Raw genomic sequence first — 22,162 nt, 5'->3', positions numbered from 1 at the left:
TTCATATCCAGCAAACAGAAAAGGAATAATAATAATAATAAAAAAAAAGGTTTCTACTGTATAATGCTGGACAAATTTATTAAAAAATTCCTTTTGGATACTGCTTTCTGGGTGGCTTGTGCCGTAATCTCAAACATGAGGTGATGTGGAGCGAGTCCAACACAAACCTCGCTCTCAGACAATAGCTCGCCTTGGTAGGTAATGTCCTGACTTTCTGAATTCCACACAGTTTGCAAACACAAAGGCGGCTTTTCCTCCCTGAAAGTAATCATTTTATGAAACATGTGAGAAAACACGGCCAATAATCTGGCAGTAAACAACATTATAAAGGAGCTGCGGTGGTTTCATGAGGTTAAATAGAGTTCTGCTTTGCAAAACACAATTTGATGACTTGCCTTAAGTGGCAAAAAATGGTTCAGTATTGCGGTCACCCTGTTGAATGTATAGTATCCCATTATGCTGCTGAAATTACACTTAATTAATTTCAAGGGGAGGGCAGCTGGGGTTGAGGGCAGACGGCGTTCCCATGGTTCAAATCAGGGTTGAAGGGTCGTTCTAATTTCACTCCCTCAGGCTGGCTGAGTGAATGGAGGGGCCTGTTTTTGAGGTGGATGTGTGGGCGAGTGTGTGGGCCTGATCTTCTGGCCACTCTGGGAGGTGATGTTGGCCCGGGCGGCCTCCCCGGGAACCTGCATGCGCGCGGAGTGCAGAGCGCTCAGTCTTAATGCTGCCTGACAGCTCATGGCTGCGGCTCAGCTGCTGGCGTTTATGAAGGGAGGTCTCGGCTTACGGCGGAGGCTGGCAGGGGCGGCCGGGGCAGAGCGCCGGGGTTCACCAGTTCCTCCAACGGTAGCACAGACGTCGAGCGACCCACGCTGTGAGCTCACTGGTCTCTTTCCACAGGCTTCGGCTCTGTCTCAGCACCCGAGGACCCCGGCCGGTGTAACATTTCACCACGTAATTAGATTACTAATGTAGTGTGAAATGAAATTGAGGGGGTGTTTCAACTTAAAACCAGGCGTTCTCCTCCGAGGTCACTCTTGTTTTTTTCCAAGGTGCCAATAGAGTCCATGGTTTCCTTCATGGGGCGGTATCACTGTGGTGTCATGTGTGCTGCCTCCAAGGTCTCCTGCACTTGCCAGTTAACCCCCTTCCCTCCCCCCGGCCCATCTCGAAGGTGCTCTCGTGCTCACTCCAAGGTTGTTTCAGAATAAAACAATTACACACAGCGCGCACACACAGGTTGTCGTTCCTTCGTGACCTCACAAGCACTTACAATAGCTTCCAGCTGTCTCTTTGGGACTCTTAGGGAATATTTTTTAAACCCAAGTCACTTCGGTAATAGCCGTACAGTTGATTAGCGAGGCCTCATTCCAGAGGTGAAAGATAATTGTCCCCATCTTGAAGCTCCATTACATTTCAACATTTCATACATTGTTTGGAGTGTAGTGTGCTTTAGTCCAAACATTGAAAAATAAAACTTCATTATAGCAAATGTAACCAAATTAATGTAATAAATTAGATTAGCTGCACTTTACTCAACCCTGTGCTAAATTAGATTAAGAGGTTAGAGTCAAGAGAGAGGATTAGTTATGTGACACTAGTGTTGACACGATTAATCCACAACAATTTTGATAACTGATTAATCTTTTAAGTTATTTATCAAGAAAGAAATAGCAGATATTCTCTTCTCTCAGCTCCACACGTGTGCAGATTAGCTGCTTCTTTCAGTTACACATCATTATAGTAAATTGAATCTCTGGGTTTTGGACTTTTTTTTTTCCAGAGCTTTCAGTCACATCTTGTGGCCTTCATGATGGAGTTTTCTCACTTGTCAAGGAGACGGTTTTGTTGTTTCATTTGACCAACGTATGGAATACTGGTCTTAAACTTTTGTCCCATTCAACAAAGGTGTGGCCTCTAAAGACCGCGAACGCTGAACCTGAAACGAGGCGCTCGGGCCTATTGTCTTCACTGATGCGCAATGAATCTTGGGAGGGTATGGGCATCGAAGGATCCACCTGTTGGATCTTTCGTTGCCCTGGAAACAAAGGACGCATTTCTCCGCCCCATTTCAAGGAGCCTTTCGAAATTGGACAGCCTTGTCGCGCCGCTTTGACGTTATCGGTCTTCAAATGCAGCCTGCGAAGGATGCAGCCCCTCAATTGAGATGGTTCAGAGTAGGTCACGTGGTAACCTCTAAATCATCGTCACGGCAACTGGAGCGGGATATCGGCTCCAGTCTGATTCAATTTGGAGTCATAAAATCTAGAATTAGTTCATTTCAATTTAATCTAATTCAGTTCCTGATAATTCAGTAACATGAAATACACACTCAGAATTTATCCTGGAGACATTCATTTCTTCTCCATCCAACAAGTGAACTACACTGTTGTTTCCTTCCTTGAATATAAAATAAATTCACATTATAAAGTGCTAAATTGTAAACACATGGCTTGGCACAAGAAAACTTCCTTTTTTTTGACCTCCATGTGTAAAACAGTTGAGCAGGAATAATGAAAAAAATGCACCAAGGTCATCATCATTAAAAAAAAAAAGCTATCCCATACATCTACACACGGACTGTCAGTAGCAGATGCTTTAACTAAGTACAGACATCCACTTCAGTTATCACTCTGAGCACAGACAGGACAGAAACTAAGAATCTGCTACACTAATTCATCTGCACTGTTTGTGCTGACAGGACATCAGGCTGATATCTGCAGACAGCTGTTAGCTGGTGTTAGCTCCTCTTAAAGCAGAAGCCACACACACTCTTCACTCGACCTCCAAGGCCTCACATCTTGTAGCCAGAGATAAACATCTCTCCAAGAAATATTTGTCATGACATAACAGATTTTTAAACTTTAAAAAAAAAAATCTAATCTAGAGCTGAAAGTTTATTATAAACCATTAGTTGTTCCACAGAAATTAAGTGCAATTTGGATAATTGCTCCAGTCATTTTCTAAGCAAAATAAAACACCAACAATACACTGGTTCCAGCCTCTAAAGTGTGAATATTTGTGGGTTTTCTGTGCTGTAAACTGGAAATCTTCAGGTTTTGGCAGGTTGGTCAGAGAAAACATTTCAGTTAACAAAATAATAAAAAGATGAAAATGATTATTAGTTGCAGGCCTACTAATCTAATCTAAGATGATGTCACAAATTAGTCACTTATGAGCACTAAGGACAAAAACTGACTTGTAGAAGAAGAAGTTAAAACATTCTTTCCAGTATCAGAAACTAGTGCAAAAAAAAAAAAGGTTAGAAACTCATAAAAACCCTGATAGAAAGATCTGGTCTGTGTTGACTGTTCGTGCAGTTTCCTGAAAATGAGACTCTTTGTGGGGGTGAAAATAAAACCAGAGGAAAAAAGTTGTAGATAAACAAAAATAAATTGAATTTGCTGAGTGTCAGTGACCTGGGGAATGACTAAAGCAGAGCCTCAGCTGCAGGCCCCCTGTAGGTGCATCTGCGGACATTTGGGAAGTGGTGGTGGTGGTGAGGGGTGACGGGGGTTTGAATGGCACATTATGTATTTTTCTTCAGGAAGCAGAGTTTGCTGAGGTTTGGAACCCATTTCTACATCATATGTCAAGTCCAGAGAGCCCACAAAAACTGCACGTCACTTTTCTAAAATCACACTCCATTCACTTTGTGCATTTCCTAATCGTTCTTTGTTCCGAGAGAAGTGTTGAACGGAATTTATCTCTGGCCTTGTACACAGACAGGAAGTGTCTTAATTTCCGACACCATTATTGAAACATGGATCGGGCTGTAATCGCTGCATTTCTGGTGCATACACATGATATGCAGGATGCAGAGAGGAACATCTGGTGACAATCAGAGGTATCGGTCTTGACAGCGTAACTGTCAGCACGCATCTCCTGCAACAAACCATCTACTGCCCGCTCTCTTATGGTACCTCACTCTTACGTTAGTCAGGAGCTTGTTTGTACAGATGACTTTCTCACAGGGGATAATAAGGCCTCGACCTCGGGAGTGCCCTTTGTCTGGCATTTATTTGGAGCTGTGTGTGTGGTTACGAGTTTACCATCAAAAGTGCTGCTGCAAAAAATGAGGACTTAAAGACCCCCCTCTGATGAAAATGAAGTTTTTAACTTTTCTAACATATGGTGTTTTTATATAATACAAGGCACATATTGAGAGAAATAAGCAGTCAACTCCATGACAGCAAGGAAGTCATATGTCACACCCCTAAGGAACCAATCCGGTCAACTTGGGGGGACAGGGGGCGGGGCAAAATAAAGCCAAAACCTCGTCAGTATAGAGAGCAAGAGTTAGCATTAGCACAACCACTAACACTGTGTCAGCCACTGCCAGTTACAAGCTAAACAAACATCATACTGTAAATAAATTGACGATTTCGGTTACAATAAACTCCTTACTCTAACCATCTAGATAGTCGCTGCTCTTTCCCTGGTCAACCTAGCGCAGTGGTGATGTCTGGGCACGAGGCCTGATCCAGAATTTCTCAGGAAGTGAGGAAGTTTTCTTTCAAAATCATGTTAAACAACATATTAATGAAAGCAGAGTATTTTTTAAATAGTTTAAGTTTTAGTGGTTGCTTTAAAACTGTCTTTATACCGTTGTTTTTCATTCATTGAATGATTGATAAATGAGCTGTCATCGCTCTCATGCGAGTGCTTAGCGTCGTTTTCAGCTGCAGCAGGAAGCTGATTTCAGAGAAACAAGCTCTAAAAACACAACCTGCTCAGCAGCAAACAGCAGACTGACACAGTGAGAGACCAGCTGGGGAACATAGTGGAGCATTTAGCAGCTAAAGAGCCAGATCTTTTCCTTTGGAGTTGGTAGAGACCAAAAACAGAGCTACAAGCAAGTGAAAGAGAGACTGAAGTAACTAATCAGATACTTAGCAAAACTGAAATGGATTTTGACAAACAATTAGTGCACAAACACAGAACAAAGTTTTATTTTCTCAGGTTTCGCTGTAGCCTCAGTGAGTATCTGTCTGAGCCAAGCCAGTGTTCTTCTTCTGTGGTACACCCTTTAGTGATTTAGCAGTCCCACATTTCCATGTTAGCGGAAAGAGCAAACATAATTTTTGTTGTGAGCTAACCAAAATGATCATTTTCCAATAAGTGATGGTTACATGACTGCTAATGGACAGTTAGGATTTCTCCAGCTGGGATGGATTTATCCAGTTTTTGTTCACATACTGTATATGTTTAGTGACATACACTTTTTTTTTTTTCACGTACGTTGAGGAGGTTTAAATCTGTTGATGGCTGCTCTGTATGTGGCAGCTTATTCAGCTAACAGATGGTGTGTAGTTTATTGGCATATGGAGGCAGGACTGTAGAGAACGAGGTCTCTGTCCAGTTCTGAAACAACATTACAAATATCACTACAGTGTGGGCATATTCTGGACTTCAGCATTAACCTCTGTGAAAACACTTTCCACGCAGATATTTGAGCTTAACCAAACACCGCCACAACTTTAAAGCGGGAAATTATGTATGGGCAGGAAATATTGAGTGACATTTTGCAAGTTTCCTGAGTTAGCATAAAATTCAAGCCTCCGTTTAAGCTTATTAATTGGTAAGTTTAAGAAAAGAAAAAAAAAAGTAAATGACATGTTAGAACTGTACAGCTGGGCTGCATAAACCATGAAAGCACTGCACCTGATTTTACCTGAATATACAGTAGACCACAGGAAAACAGTGCTCCAAGGATATGATCAGTAATGCATTCAGAAACAGGCAGGTCTGTGGCCAAAAGATCTTCCAGACGAGCTGTCAAGAAATGAGTGTAACTGTATGAGAGTGACGGAGGTTGAGTTGTGCTCAGGTGACTTTTCCTGCAGGTTTAAAATAAAAATCAGTGAATCATTCACCTCACTGTGAGGCTTTGTCTCATCAAGGTCCTGCAGAGTTCAAAATATTCAGTTTGTGCCTCTTTGGTGATGACAGCGACGCCAACTACCTCCCTGTGAATATATGGAGTTCAACGAAATCACAAGCGTGACACCAGTCCACTCGTGAATTAAAGCAAACCCCCATCAACTGGTTTAAACTTGATCGAGACTGGTGTGAAATAAGATTTAAACTTGAGTTTTCATCTTCCATACAGTTTAAAGTGGGTTTAAGATTTTGGTTTACATTTTGTTTTAAGCCAGTTCACATGGTTTTTAAATGGAGTTTGAACAGTTGCTGTGGTGATAGTTTATAAGTGGTCTCCATGCACAGAGGAAAACCACGAGGTGTTCTCTACATACAGTTTCCTTTAGACTGGGTTCATCCATTAGACCGTCTTCTCTGAGGTCCTGTTGATGCAGTTTGGTGGTAGGAGTCATAGGGGTCACTGGGGTCATTTCTAAGGAAGTCGTGAGCTGTAGACGTGTCGTGATCTTCACCAAAAAACAATGAGATGGAATCCATATGCATCCCATAATCCATCACAGTCCAAAACCGCTTCCCAGTGATGGGCATAGCTGTGGGTTCAAATTCCATACGTCCGACACAGAGCAAATCGCTGCGAGAGTTTGGCTTTCCCTCCAGACTCTTTGCTATTTCTGTAATTTCTCTCTGACTCGCCAATAGAGAGGAGCATTAAATCTGCTTGCACTGGCTGCGCTCAAAGTATGTCCACATGTTTCATCTCAGCTTAGATAAAACCACAACTTGTCACTCCCCCGTCAGTCTAGGGCATTGAAAAGTGTCTCTCTCCATTCTTTCATTTATGTTTTTAAAAAGGTTTAATGTCTAAATGTAGTTTACATATGATGATGGAGAAGTCATGGAAGGTTTATTGAATCAGGCTCAAGCCCCGAGGCCCACAGGCCACAGGCTCTGTTCGAAGTAACAGTGAACATTTCTACAAAGAGATGCAAAACAACAACAAAAAAGATGCAAAACAACTTCATAGAGACTCAAAATGATTATAATGAGACACAAAAGAATGAGCAACTACAAAGAAATGCAAAATCACATCAGTACAAAGAGACACAAAATCAGTACAAAGAGATACGAAACAAGAGACTCTATACAAAATGAGAGACACAAAAAACAACCACAAGAACAAATGACCAAAAGTGATGCAAAAGAAGAAACGACTTCAATGAAATGCAAAGTCATCACAAAGGGCGACAAGACGACCACAAAAGGACAACAAACATGAATGACCACAAAGACGCAAAAGAAGAAACAACTGCAAAGAAATGTAAAATAGTTGCAAAACGACCACGAAAAAAGACGCAAAAAGAGACGCAAAAGAAGAAACGACTACAACGAAGTGCAAAATGACCACAAAGCAATTCTAAACAACCACAAGGATTCGCAAAATGACCAAAAAAAAAAATACAAAAGTACTACAAACAGACACAAAATGACACATAGAAATGCAAATATACTACACAAAGACACCAAACGACCTCAAGGAAAGGTAAACGACCACAAAGACCCAAAACGACTACAAACAATGGGGCTTTTAATGTTAATTTTTTTGGCTTTGTCAAAGCACAAAATAAAGCCATCACTGCCCATTAGTGATCTGATATATACCATTACCACAAAGAGCAATGGTATATATCCAAACCAAAGTAATTCATAATAACCTTGAGTTGAATAATTCATTCATGATTAAGCATAAAAAATTGAAATTGTGAGATAAATAATCATTTTACAGTCAGAAACCACAGAGACGAGAAACAATGACTCCATTGCTATTGTGTAATTTGGAAATTGAGCCGTGTGCTCCACTTTAGGACTGAGTATCATCATGCTCCAATACTCCTCTGAAAGAACGCGTTTCAAGCCACTTGGCGTTCCCTGAGAAAGACATTGCATCTCCTTCAAACTAATAGGGTCAAATTGCCTTTGGATGCTGATCGGGGATCTGCTTTGCAATTTCCTCAGCAATATTTTAGGTGAGAGGGTTGCAGCAGGAATTCTGATTCCCAGTCAGGACTCCTAGAGTGGCGAGGACAAATCCAGCAAGTTTAATTCTCTTAACCTTTCATTTAATACAGCTGAGAATTCCTGTAATTAATCAAACAGTTATTTCACCTCCAAAGTAATAAAACCACAGAGCCAAAGCATCAGTGTACAACACAGTCCAGATATTTGCTGAACTCTGTAAGGCTTGATTTTTGCTTACACTGCAGAAATCATGAAAAAAAAAAATACATAAATACATTTAACCCACCTTTTTATTAATGGAACAGTTAATGCACCTTTTACACTGTATAATTACCTGACATAACATTATCACCACGTCATTATATTCGTTAGCAGCATTTTACTTCCTCTTGCAAGGCAAACTGAATAATGAAGTCATGAGGAAAAACAAATACATTATTCTTGTTCACATTATGTTGGTTTTCATTTCCCCTGATTAAAAGAAATGAAATAATATGTGCATGTTACTATTTTGGATAAAATCCTTCCTTTTTAACTGGAAAAAAACATCCACAGATGAAGTAAAGTTATTGGAATGTCTGTTTTTCTATTTGAATGAAATCAATTAATTAAATATCTGAGAAATCAATCAGTGCATCACACTGATGCAAACACAGTCATAATTGATGTTTTTTTTCGTGGGTGTTTTCTTTTTTAAATTGATTGATATTAGTCAAGAGACAGACAGGAAATGTGGGGAGAGAGCAGACCTCCAACAAAGGTGTCCAGCTGGATTTGAACCGGGGATGTTGTGGTTTGTGGTATGTGTCTAAGCCCCGAGGCCCCGAGGCCCCGAGGCCCCTGTGACGCCCCGAATCCTGTTCAGGGCTTTGAAACGTTGCCAACAGAGGTCTAATACAACCAGAGATATTAAAAGAGAGAGATACCTTGGCAATAACAATATTCAGGAAATAGTTCATGTTAGAGCTGCAACAACAGTCGATCATCAGGAAAATAATGAACTATTTTGATAATCGTTTAAGTCATTTTTCAAGCAAAAATGTAACAGTGCCTTTGAGTTTTAAACCTCTGGTCCGACAAAACAAAACATCTGAAGCCGTCATCCTGAACTTGGAGAAACTGGGGACGGAAATATTTCCCTATTTTCTGTCATTTTATAGACCAAACAATTTATTGAGAAAATAACTGATTTAATAACAGATGAATCCATAATGAAAATAATCATTAGTTGCAGGTGTAGATCATGTCGCAGTTCAGCGGTTAATTTAGTCTTTTTTTCAAATTCCATTTTAGCCACACTCTTTCCCTAACCTTGACCAATCTGTGGTTTCTATGTGAGAACACTAGAAATAAATAAGTTTAAAGGTCCAATATTGTAAAAAGTGAAACTTCCATGTGTTGTTTGATTATAAAGCAGGTCTAGGTTTTATATTTATACTGGGAAAGTATCAAAGTGCTCAGTCCACAGAGAAATGCACACAGCCTGTATTGAATCACTGAGCCTTAAAGCGAGCTGTGAGGATTTCTGTAACTTTGTGATGTCACAGCAAAGCAGTCTCAACCCTCAGTCAGTCAGGCCCAAGCCCCGCCCACCTAGACTCGCCATCCAGCCTTGCAGGATTCGGTTTCTCCTGAAATCTTCTATATTTTTATTCATTCACTCAGAAAACAGTCAGCCAATCAGAAGAGATTTTCAGAGCCTCCTCTCTTCTGATTGGCTGACAATATCTTCTTATCGAAACCTCAAATAAAACACAGTAAAGTGTAAAATATGAGACCTTTAAAAGAAAAAGTCTTTGAATATAATCAGGGGTTTTGCGGAATCGTCTTATATCTAACACTAATATAATTGCAACCAGTTGAAAAATGGTCTCATAGTAAATATTGCGATATTGTTTGATTTGTGACACATCAAATGACAAACCTGAATAATGAGCAGAGAAACATGACAACTGCAGATGCTTCCATTTAGAGCTATGACGGATCACTGGATTTCACCATTAGATAAATATGAAAATGATATAAATCATATGCTATGGCCTTTGCAGATCTCCACATCTCGACCCAGCTGACCATCTTTGGGAGACTTTGAAGCATTGTCTCCCACACACCTCATTAAAACACTGAATGAGGGAATATCTGCTGGAAGAACACTGCTCATCCCTCCCAGCACATGATCCACAGACTCAGGAGAATCCTCGCCAAAGAGCATTAAAGTGGCTCTGGACATTAGTGGTGGCCAAGCAACTATCTACAACACTTGATGTTGTGTTTTTTTCCATTAATCTGTACATGACTTTCATACACTGATTAATATCCATTGGTCTAGAGCAAGCTCCAAATGATCAAACGCAGTTGTCTGGATTTCAAAAAACGAGGGAAACTCATTTGCGGACTCACAATCTGGGAAACATTAAGTCTTAAGTATCTGACTTGCACTGAGAAGTTGAGATGCTTTTGTCTGCATGCTGACAGTGGTGTGCATTGAGACTGACCATGGCTCGTCTCTGAAGTCTCCCACTTATCCCACTCCAGAGCCTGCAGCTTCCAAGAGGAGTTTTGGCCCGAAATATCAGATTTATAATCGCTTCTAATTGGCGAGTGCGACCTGGAGCGTGAGGAATTTAACTTTGCTAGTGACTTTACAAGACAAGTTACACACTGCAGGACTGACAGAGCGCTGCAGGTAGGGGACAAAAGGTAACTGGACCTCACATACAGTGGAAACACGGTGACGTATTTGACTCACAGAGAGACATTAGCTGAACCTTTTCCTCAGTAACAGTGGTTTTGGGGGTTTTCAGCCTTAAATCTGTCCAACAACCAAAAAAAAACCCCAAACATTGTTGTCAGTAAATAAACAAACACCCTTTTTTTTATTTATCATTTACCCTCTTCTGCCATATTATTTCACAATGACGGTCTAAGTGAAAGTCGAGTGATGGAAAATAGCGATCAATAATCTTGTCATCACATTCCCAGCGGCCAGAAAAAGCCACGGGTGAGAGGAGCACGCTTCTTGTTCGAATTATATGCAAATGTGAGTAATCTGCTAAAGCAGTGTGCGTGATCGGCTACAATGAGGCTTAAAAGACAAATGATGCTCTGGGTTGCATGAAAGAGAAACAATAATAGTCCCGTGACAGTGGCTTTGACCGCTGTCCTCGCGACGACACTTCTGAGTTTTGTTGGTTGGGAAGACCTGAGTGAACCGGATGAACTGAGGCACTGCTGAAGATTGGCCTCTCCAGCCGCACTGCATAACTGAGCATTGTTTCTGCACCACATGTTATGTCACGAGGCAGATGAGTTCAATAACACCTAGAAGTCATGTTTGGAGAGATAAATAATTTTAAATAGCTGAAGGGATAAGAGGATAATAAACATAATGTCAGAAATGGACTTCATCTGTGTGTCTGAGTCACACCGATGGGAAACACTTAATATATTACAGTTTGCTCTGGTCTGGTCCGGGACCTGGTGGAGATGAGGGTTTCCCACGGAGGGCGATGTAATGAGGACTCTAAGACAACCAACAGACTTGAAAAGTGAAAGTTTTTAGTTTGTTTCTTAAAAGGTCCCATATTTTACACTTCTCCTGTGTTTTATTTGGTTTTAAGAACCAAAAACCATCTCAGTGTAGTTTCTCATCTCCTCTCTCAGGCTCCTCTCAGGAGCTCTAGTAACAACAGGTCGGTGAGCCAATCAGAAGAGAGGAGGCTCTGAGCTGCAGTTTTCCAAACATACATAGAAACGCCTCAAACCACACCTGCAACATTATTAACTCTTCACATGTCCATCTGTATTTTCAATGTGTTCCAAACACTCACAGTTTAGTTTATCATTCTCGGATTATGGCGGCACAGTGCAGGAGAGGACTGTGCTGTGGGAACGGTTTGAGCAGCTTCTGTGGATGTTTTAATACCTTAGTGCTGCAAAGAGTGAGTGTCTGATAGAGAAGAGATGGATTTTAGGTAGAGTACAACTTTAACCTGAGAGTCTATTATTGGGGATATTTTCTTATACATACATACAATTTACTTATTACAATTTTAGGAAATTAGATTAAACAGGGTATTGAGCTTGCAAAGTCAGAGTCGTAACAGTTAACCATATATGGGACACAACTGTCACAGTCATATTTATTACGGTTGGACTGGTATGACCTATAAGGCAGTTTGACTCACTTTTTTTTTTTCCACATTGAGTGAAAGAGATTTCACAACACAGCGCCTCCCTATAAGTCATGAGACAGAGCGATAATGTTTAAGGTTGAGTTTTCGGGATGGCATTTCCTGCTGACACATCCAAATAAATGAGGTGTTGAGTTGTGGTGCCCCTCTGTTTTAACAGTGGCTCTCTCCAAACACCCTCCGCCACTTTTCACCCCACACAGCTACACATTAATCCGCACGCTCTGATTTATTTTGTCTGGTTGGATTCTCGCCCCTTCGCTCAGATTAACGTGTCTCTGAACTGGATTAATTCAAGATAAATGAAGTGAGCAGAGCGACAGTTTCAGGAGCGCTGGGGAAAAAAAATAAAACGCTGGAGTTTTAGGTTTGATTTTAATTGTCCTGAGTCACAGACAAGATCAGTCAGTACAGGTCCCACTATAGTAAGATTATTGTGTCGGTTAACCATTCACACAAACACACAGTACTTACATCACAGAGATCCACAACTCATAAAAATGCATGTTAAAAGTTAAAATGCATGTAATATTCTTCAGCTCATTGTTTTAGCTCTGATAAATCCACTAAAATAGGTTTGTAATTAACAATTATTTTCATTATTGATTAACCTGCCAGTTGTTTTCAGTTAATTGTTTTGTCTACACAATGAAAAGTGCTGATTATACTCTCCAGGGCCAAAACTGACGTTTTTAGATGTTCTTGTTTTGTCCGACCAACAGTCTAAAACCCAGAGTGTTCAAAAATATTCAGGTTGAAATGATGAAAAATGAACAAGCAGCATATTCTCACAAGCTGGAACCATTGAAGTTTTTGGCCTTTTTGCTCCAAAAAACTAAAATCAATTCCTTCTCAGCACCAAATAGCGAACAGGAACTGGCTGGTGAACAACCATGACTCCATATAAATGTCTTTGTTGTTCTGTGTCTGTTGGATATTTAATGCAGTCATTACACTAAAGCAAACATCATAATCCTGTTACGATAATATCTTAACGATATCATCAAGATGCGACTCCCTGGAGAGTCGATAAGTGACGATGCAAGATGAGAAATGCTGGTCCAGCCATGTTTTCTTTGTCCCGCTGTTATTTACATATATCTGTTTATATTTTAATCCAGTTTTCAAAGAATAAACTGATGTTTCATTGAGAGATCATCTGTTTATGCAGCATCAGGCTGCAGTGTTGTTGCCATGGCTACTTGCAGTTTTTAGCTAACTTGCGCATTTTTTATGAACAGCAAATAAACTGTTGACCAGATGTTTGTTCGAGGTGATACCTGTCAGCCATTCAGAAACAAGTCCTTTCCCTGGCAACACTGAATTACTGTCCAGCCGGACCCACAAGCAGGGAGTGTTTTTCAAAGCTCAGCTCAGTAACAGATCCAGGGATGTTGCAACATCTACAAAATGAAAAGCAAGGCCTGTCAGGGCTAATGCTGCTGAAATATCTAGTCAAGACAAAAGGAATCATTAAAAAAAAAAAAAAAAAAGGGTTGTAAAAGTTTGTTATTCCCGTAAACCAACTGAATTCTCAGGGAACGTTTATACCCTCTGAAAATCATCGAGCTTGTGTGTCTCTTTGCCAAACAACAATAGGTTGAGGTCTCTGGCAGGTGAATGCACAAAAATAGGGCTCATTTTCAAATGAATGGGGATCAGTGATTCAGTCAGTGAAACACTAGCAGATAAATGTTCAAACAGTCCATTGGAGACGTCTTCCTATAAGAGCTAAAAAGACAAATAAAGTGTCGTGCTGGAGGAGGAATTTCCACAACCTGGCAAAACTATAAAGACTACTTTATAAATGCTGCCTCATCAGAAAGTTCTACCTTTAATAGCTACTTTAGGGAAATATTATATTTACACCAAATATACTGAATAGCTAAAGTGAAGAGGTAGCATCCAAGAAGAAGCTCTTACATACAAAGCAGATCAATTCATGAAATATGAAGCAGCTTTGTTCATTATTGACATCATCAGTGGTGACAAAATTACACACACGTACAGCCAGAGCTCATGAATGTTTCACTGTGAGCAGACAAACGGGCTCTGAGTAAAAATCACAAGTTATTATTCTACATTGAGCAATTAAACTCAAATTACTCTTCAGAAACGAACAGGAACCTTCAATTTCCAATAAAAGCGGACTTGAAATACCGAGCATGATTGGATCAAGTCCAACCTGCTGAAAATAGTTGTTTTCCAAGTAGTTGACACATAATAATCCATCGCTGCGGGGCGAGCTGCGCACAGTTTGTCCCTCAGGATCCTCCTCATCAGTGTCAACTTGCAGTCAGGAACTGCACAACTGAATGTTCCCATTCACTATGAAACGCAATCCACGGATATATGTGAAGCAAAGTGGTTTCCTCCCCTTATTAGCGTCCCTGTAAATCAAGCCAATGAGGTGTCCCGTCGCGAGTGAGGCCAACTTGTCTACAGAGCTGATGCCAGTGAAGTATTATGGGAGATAATGGGGTCTGAGCCCACGCTGAGGAGAGATGCTGTTTCCCATCAACCTGCGGACAGCCCATAATAACTTCTTCCCTGCAGAGTAGCAGAGACACATCGCTGAAATCACAGAGTCAAATGTGATTTTTATTTCAGACTCTTCTCATGATGATAATTTACAGTGAATCTCTGTTTATGGATTATTGTAGGACGAGCTTCTCTTCATATCTCTGTTTCTGATCATGCACTGTAAAACCCGATGAGTTAATTCAACTCAAAAAAATAGTTGAAACTGATTACATCAAAAATCTTAAGTGATATTAACTCAATTTTCAATTTTAATGTAACATTCTTGATTAAGTCACTTTTACCATGTGTTTTGGGTTCATAGTACCAATTAAAATCAAGTAGTTATCGATAACTCAAATATTTTTATTACCTTTATCATAAAATATTTAATTTCTCAGTAACAAATTGTTCACTTAATTCAACTAACATGTACATTTTAATCAATTTTAACTCAAAATTGCATGATAATGTACTTACATTGTTTTTTTAAAAAAACAGATCACATAAAATCAATTAAGTAACATTAACTCAAAAGTTCAAGCTATACACATTTCGAAATAAAAAAAAACAGGTTTAACGCATTAAACTTAAGTGCATGTTACTCGTAACCACCACACATCAACCAAACAACTGAGAAACTGCTGATGGATGAATCAACCAGATGAGAAAGGTTATATTATTTAAGCTACAAGAAAAAAGCCGTCCCTCAGCAGGTGACTGGATGTTTCAGGGGTGCACTGTTCAAACTTTAGGGAAACCACCTACAGCTCCCATGATCCTGCTCAGCACACGCTGCTAAATTCATTATAATAATAATAATAATTATTATTATTATTGTTATTAATAGTAGTAGTAGCATTATAATCATCATCATTATTAATATTGTTGCTGTTACTTACTGTTATTATTATCATTGTCAATGCATGCTGGTCTTTCCCCCTGCTCTCTCTCTCTCTGTCTCTCTCTGTCTCTGTCAACCCAACTTGTCGAGGCAAATGGCCGCCCACCCCGAGTCCGGTTCTGCTCGAGGTTTCTGCCTCTTAAAAGGAAGTTTTGCAACTGTTTTAAGTGCTCGCTCATGGTTGGAATTGTTAGGTCTCTGTAATCAGTGTCAGAAGGAGTACGGTCTAGACCTACTCTGTTTGAAAAGCGCCTTGCGATAACTTCAATCGTGATTTGGCGCTACATGAATAAAAATTTACTGGACTTGACTCGATCCAGTTTACAACTGGGCCTGAAAATTGTTGTTTTCCTTACTGAGTAATCTGTCTTTCACTAATTGATGAATCGCTCTCATACATTCACTTTAATATCAGCAAATAATGAAAAAATGTCCATCACATTTTCCCAGTGGCCAAGTTGATGTCTTCGATTACAGTCAAGCGCAATGTGAAGTGACTGTTCAATGATCACAATAGTTGCTGATTAATGGAGTTTTGATCATATATTAATTTAAGTATCTAATCATTTCAGCTTAAGTTAGAATTTTATTTTCTGATGTATTTCTTGATCCCTGCTTTTCCTGTTTAATGTAGAATTTGTTGAAAAACAATCAGCTTGGGCCTTTAAAACTTGATTAATTCCTCTCTCCTGGTATTTAACTCAGTACATGGTGAATAATCCATGATGTTTCTGCCTAGCATGACAGAATATAATACAAACACATGAAACTAAAAACATTTATTTTTCCAAATAACATTGGAACAACACTGAAAATGGAAAAAAAAAAAAAAGAAATCAATACATTCTCCTGTTTCCACTAATCAAAACCGTCCAGACACAAATACTTTATATTTGAGACTTTTGGGGGGAAAACCAGTCAATAACACACTAACTGCATATATCACAATAAATGCAAACTTCCATTCAAGTCTTTTGAACACACTAACTGGGATCAATCATCCAGCTCCCCTGATGTTTGTGAATAACCACGCTGCCAGTCAGGAATCCTGACTCTGGTTGTTCCTTTCAAGACAGACACTTAGCATCCTACTGTGCCCATGTGGTGTTTTTCAAATCAACTGGGATTCCCTCTGGATGGCGGTAAACCGAAACCATTCCTCTTGCCCTCATCAGTCAAGAGTCTTGTTGTGACCCAGACATCCTATACTTTTCACTGAGGGAGATAAACCGAGGTTCAGTGCGAAGGGAAATGGTGTGAAGGGGTAAACTCAGCTGCAGCACTTGGGCCACAACGACTTTTATAGCCGCGTCTGACACTTTCAGTGTTGATCAGGATGGATCACCGCGGCCAACGCGACTACTAATGACGGCATGAGCGCAGAGGGCAGCGGGGAGGCATCAATCACATCAAATGTGTTGTGAATTTTATTGATTATCTGCTAATGCTGTAATCCTTCACACATGTTGGGGGGGCTTGTTGTACAGTGGCACTCGCATAATAGCAAGGACCGGAGCGAGGAACACCAGTGTTAGCAGCTAGTGTGACCTAATGCCTTTAACTCTTGGAGGACCTCTCCATTTCTTCTCCCGACCAGCTCATACATCACCTTCCCAAAGAAATGCAGAGAGGTAGGAAACAGCTGCCCTTTTAGACAGTGGCTGCTTTATCCTCTGATGTTATAACCAACTAAAGAGGAGCTGGTGAAAGCTCAGCAGCTCACTATAACCGGCCATTTATCCTCTATTCACCATGACAACGTGGATATTGAGCTTCTCGCCGTGTGTTACTACAGCCTTGAGCCACAGCGCTGAGTGGAAGAAACAACAAAATGTCCCGGCTTAGCAAGAGGTCAGACACAAATACATGAGCCTGGATTCGCACCGGTGCAGTCACCGTATGGGGAAGTGTTGAGTGGCCAAGCAAGTGACGAAGAGCATGCTAGCAGCTCTGTAAGGCACAGCGCTGCTTTGAGCTAAACGTTAGCATCTTAACATGCTCACAGTGACAATGCTAACATGTTGATCTTTAAGCTTGATTAATAGTTGTATCAGAGCACTACCTCTATTGCAAGTCGTCCAGAGGACAACGTAAATGTATGAAACTTCAAATGGCAATCTGTCCAATAAGTTGTAGTTCATTCCACAAACCTCACGATGGCGCTAGAAGCAAAGTCACAGGGTCAAGTCATTAGGATACATCTTCTGGGAACCATGAGAGTCCGTGCTAAATTTCAGGCTGTAGTTAGAAACCTTTTACTGTGATGCTGGGAAAATAAATAAAGTGCTGCAGTCATCACTGTGATTATGGCATCTGGATGACAACAGCTTTACATGCCAAGAAGAGATTGGCTTGTTTGCCCAAATCAAAAACTGTTCCATTAATTTCTCCATGAATTTGTTTATTTGTCTGCTATGTTTTATTTTTTTAATTGAAACATAACAACTAATTTACGGAAACATAATTAAACAGAGAATCAGCTGTCATGATAAGAGATAAAGATACAATAAATGTACAAAAACAATAAAAACTTCAATAAAACCTGGTATTTGCTCACTCCAGGGTTTGCACCAATTCAATCTCTGCATGAGGAAGCGTTTAGCAGCCAAGGCTGATGACAAAGAAAGAAAAAAATCTATTGTTAAAATATTTCAGGGCTGCATGCAATAGTCCAAATTGGCCTACTCTTAAATTGCCCGCTCTCAAGCAGCACGAGACACACTGACCCGAGTTTCCAAGGAGAAATCCTGCTAAACAAACACATGCAGTTTGCTGTGGCACCGCTGTTAGACATGGTGACTACTCATGAACATTTACGCTCAATGAGAGAACATTAAACACAGATCTGCGGCATTGTGATTAGGGCACCGAGACCCAGCTTCATGGTGGTTTGTCGTCACCTACGTCCGACGCCTCCCAACATCCCGTCTGTAAGAAAGAAAAAAAACAGTTACGGCTTCACACCACGTCGTAAAAGTCGGATCACATCGAGAGGGCATCTCTTGCGTTGGTTTTTGACATCAGCTACTGGACTGTGCTTGTTTTATAGCGCTCTGAGTAAAAACAATGGTGGTATTTGATGGAGTGGAGGCTGAGTTGGTGTGCAGACCCGGTTGTGAAATGATTTGATGGGAAGGCTGCAGAAGGAAACCTCAGGACCTTATGGCACCAAGAGTCCCAGCAGGCTGGCAGCTCTCATGATTCAAGATGACACCGCTTCAACTTTCCAGCACCCCCGTCTCATTTTGCCATAAATTTTAATGAGCCGGGGTCACTTGATCCATTGTAGTTATTTTAATGATTTGGCTGCATCCAGTGAGGTAAACAGGAGAGAGGTCGCCAGACAAATTTTTAACCCTTTAAATGTTATAAAAATCTATAGGGGAGGTGAGGTTTATTAGCGGGGGGGGGGGATTTTGTGGACGGCAGCTGGTGTGACTAATCAAGAAGAATTTGCACACTCACCATTCCCCTCGGTCATAAACACATTTTTAATTAAGTCGAAAATTGTCCGGGTACACACCCCTGCATCCTGACTCCGGTTTGTACAGTGAAGGAGAACAAATCGAGTCCAGATGTATTTAAAATGACTGTTTTATCGTCAGGATTGAACAGATTGTCCTTCTGTTACATATTTGTGTAAACAATAATCATTCAAATGAAACCATTTAAAAAGTCGTAACAGAGGCTGTAAGCAAATAATCAGAGTCACACATACTTGTAGTGGAGATATTTTAAAGTTACTTTGTACCAGTGGTGACGAGTAAATACTTTTACTACATACATACTTTACGAGTATCTCAATTTTTAAGGCTACTTCCACTTCACTAGATTTCAAAAGGAAAACATGGTCAGTTTCTGGTTACTTTGGATTAATTTACAGAGAAATTCTACATCACCTGATAACATGTAATGCAATATACAGTATATGAATTGATCATAAGGTTGATAGCTCCTCTGCCCCGTCTACTATAGTTTAGGTGTCTTTTCACAAGACACTGAACCCCAGATTGTTCCCGATGTGTGTGTAAATGGGACAAAAACATATGTAATGTAGTGGGGTATTTGTGCAATATGATATTGCTTCTAATTAAATATTAAAATCTGGACGCCGCCTCCCCTGCTGCTCTTTATGAAGTAAAGCATGACTGATACATCTTGATGGATGACCACACGTTGGGTACAAGTAACAAGAAACTGTGGTATAAAAAAGCCAAACGTGCAAAACAGTGCTGACGTTACATAGTTTGTTCTGTAAAAAACTGTCCTGCTCACTAAATCTTAATCTTTAATAAAAACATTTAAAGGATCCACCGTCCCTTAGCTTTGATCATCAGGTTACCTGCAGAACTAATGACGTTCCCATCAGCCTCAGCTGCACTTCGGTTTCCCAATTAGCTAATGTTAGCATGCTAACACGCTAAACTAAGACGGGGAACATGGTAAACATTATACTCGCTAAACAACAGCATGTTAGCATTGTCATTGTGAGCATTCGCATTCTCATTCTAGTAATTTCAGACAATTTTCGAGTAAAAATTTGAGCCAGGCTTGGCCGTTGTTAGCTTCTGACGCATCTGCAGTTTCGGCAGTATCACATTGAAGTACAAAAATAATGTTTATGATAATTGTAATATTAATACATGTACTGAAATAAAGGATTTGAATGATCTTTCTAAAACTGCTCTTCACGTATTGAATTAAATGTTAAAGATGCATTTTAACTCTGGAGCTGGTGTGAGCACTGAACAAATTATCATGACACTTTCGAGTAAGGTAGAAGACTCTCACTTTCTTGTCTAATGTTATTTCAGTATGCAGTCAGACAGACCAGGAAACCAGGACTGGACAGTTTGCCTCGCTAACATCTCCGCATCCCGTGTCTGTAAATGACTCCCAGGCGGCTTTTCCTCCCCTGCTACCCAAGGTGGGATTTACAACGAGATTATGGGGCTCCCCTTTGACCCCTGGGGCTGTGTTCACCAAGAGTCAACTTTTTTTTTTTTTTTTCTTTAAATAGACTCAGCTAGAGCTCCCTCCCTCCCTCCATCTATCCATCCACCAACTGCACCAAGAACAATGGCTTATTCTCCTGCGCCAGTGCTCCATTACGGGGCCTGTGGCTTGGCAGCGCAGCAGGCCTCAGATTTCAACCACATGTACTGCACTCAAATCGAAAGAGTCAGCCCTGGCAGTACGGCCACATAGCTGAGGGAGACACGGAGAAAAACTACGAGCAGAGAAGGAGAGAGAAAAGGGGAGAAAACAGGGAGGAGGACCGAGAAACAGAGGGAGAGAAAATAAAACGAAGTGATGTAAAGAGCAAATAGTTGAAATATGGAGACAGTAGGAGTTAGACAGAAAACTTGACGAGCAAACAGAGATTATGGCTTTAGCGCCATAAGGTCAGGACACGGAGAGGTCAACTCTCAAAGGAGCCATTTTGGGAGGCAGTGAGGGATGACCTTGCCTTAACCCTGGAGCTGGCTGTTCTCGTCGAACTCTAGCTGTAATTTCCAAATCCCTCGGACAGTAGCATTTCAATGAAATCTAAACACGTCAGCATCACTCACCCCGGCAGATTTGTATTTTTTGGGGCCATCCGTCATGTTCCAAATATGCTCGCAGTCATCTGGGACCCTCGGCAAAAAGCTGAAGGATTCTCTTAAAGTTTACCAAGAGGTTAAAAAAAAAAAGAAAGAAAGAAAGAAAACGAACTGAAAATGAAAACACCGGGTGTTGCCAGTGTTTTCCAAATGATTGCTCAGTCATCTGGCACCGAAGCTGGCGTCTGCTTGGGCCCGGGCCGATACATCTGTGCCTCGGAAGTTCACTGTCAGATGTAATTTGAACGTCAGAGGCGATCGTGTCATTAATGTGACAACCCAAACTTGGATGCTTTTACCTTTCTTCCTCCGGTGTGAAAAAAAGAGGAGGAAAGACACATCACAAACACATCATGATATGTTAGGACATGTGTTTTTTCAATGAGGTCTTCACTGCAAACAGGTCGACCGGGCCAATACTTGGACGCCGTCTTGACGTTTGACGTGATCTATCTCCTTTAATATCTGCTCGTGTGATGTAGCTTTCACTGTCCATATTTTATGGAAGAAATACAAAGAAGTTATCACTGCATGAAACACAGAGCGGCGGCGGCGGCAGCAGCTTTCCTGTGGGAAAGGAGCCTGGATTATCGAAGTACTTAATCTAACAAAATTGAAGTCACAAATTGCAGCGACACAGAAGTCCCTTCAGCCATCAGTCATCTGAGCGAGACCGGCTCTGTGGGAAGGAAAGTGCATTTGGGGACAGCGAAGGTTGTGTGTAAGGTAAGTGTGGGTATATTAAGTCTTGGCCTCAGCTCTGAGGTTGTTTGTAAAACAGTGGACAGTGCCGGGAGGGAGCAGGAGGGGGGACATTTGGAGACCGCCTTATGATGTAGACTGCAGGCCTAACGAGAGCTAAAGCAACCTGACACCCCGACAGATGTTCCCGAATCTCAGGAGACCCTGTTTCCAATTTGACTCAATTTACTCTCACTCCTCGGCACCGCTGCTTAATCTTAATTTCTTACTCCACCTCGCAGAATGTGGTAAGATTCCCATGCACTATTGTTTCCTTGTTGCGCAATCAGACTTAA

This window comes from Seriola lalandi, unplaced genomic scaffold (genome assembly GCF_002814215.2).
Source record: "Seriola lalandi dorsalis isolate HSWRI2012SDOR001 ecotype SW California unplaced genomic scaffold, Sedor1 jcf7180002054940, whole genome shotgun sequence".
Taxonomy (NCBI): Eukaryota; Metazoa; Chordata; class Actinopteri; order Carangiformes; family Carangidae; genus Seriola; species Seriola lalandi.
Note: the sequence above shows the minus strand (reverse complement) of the source record.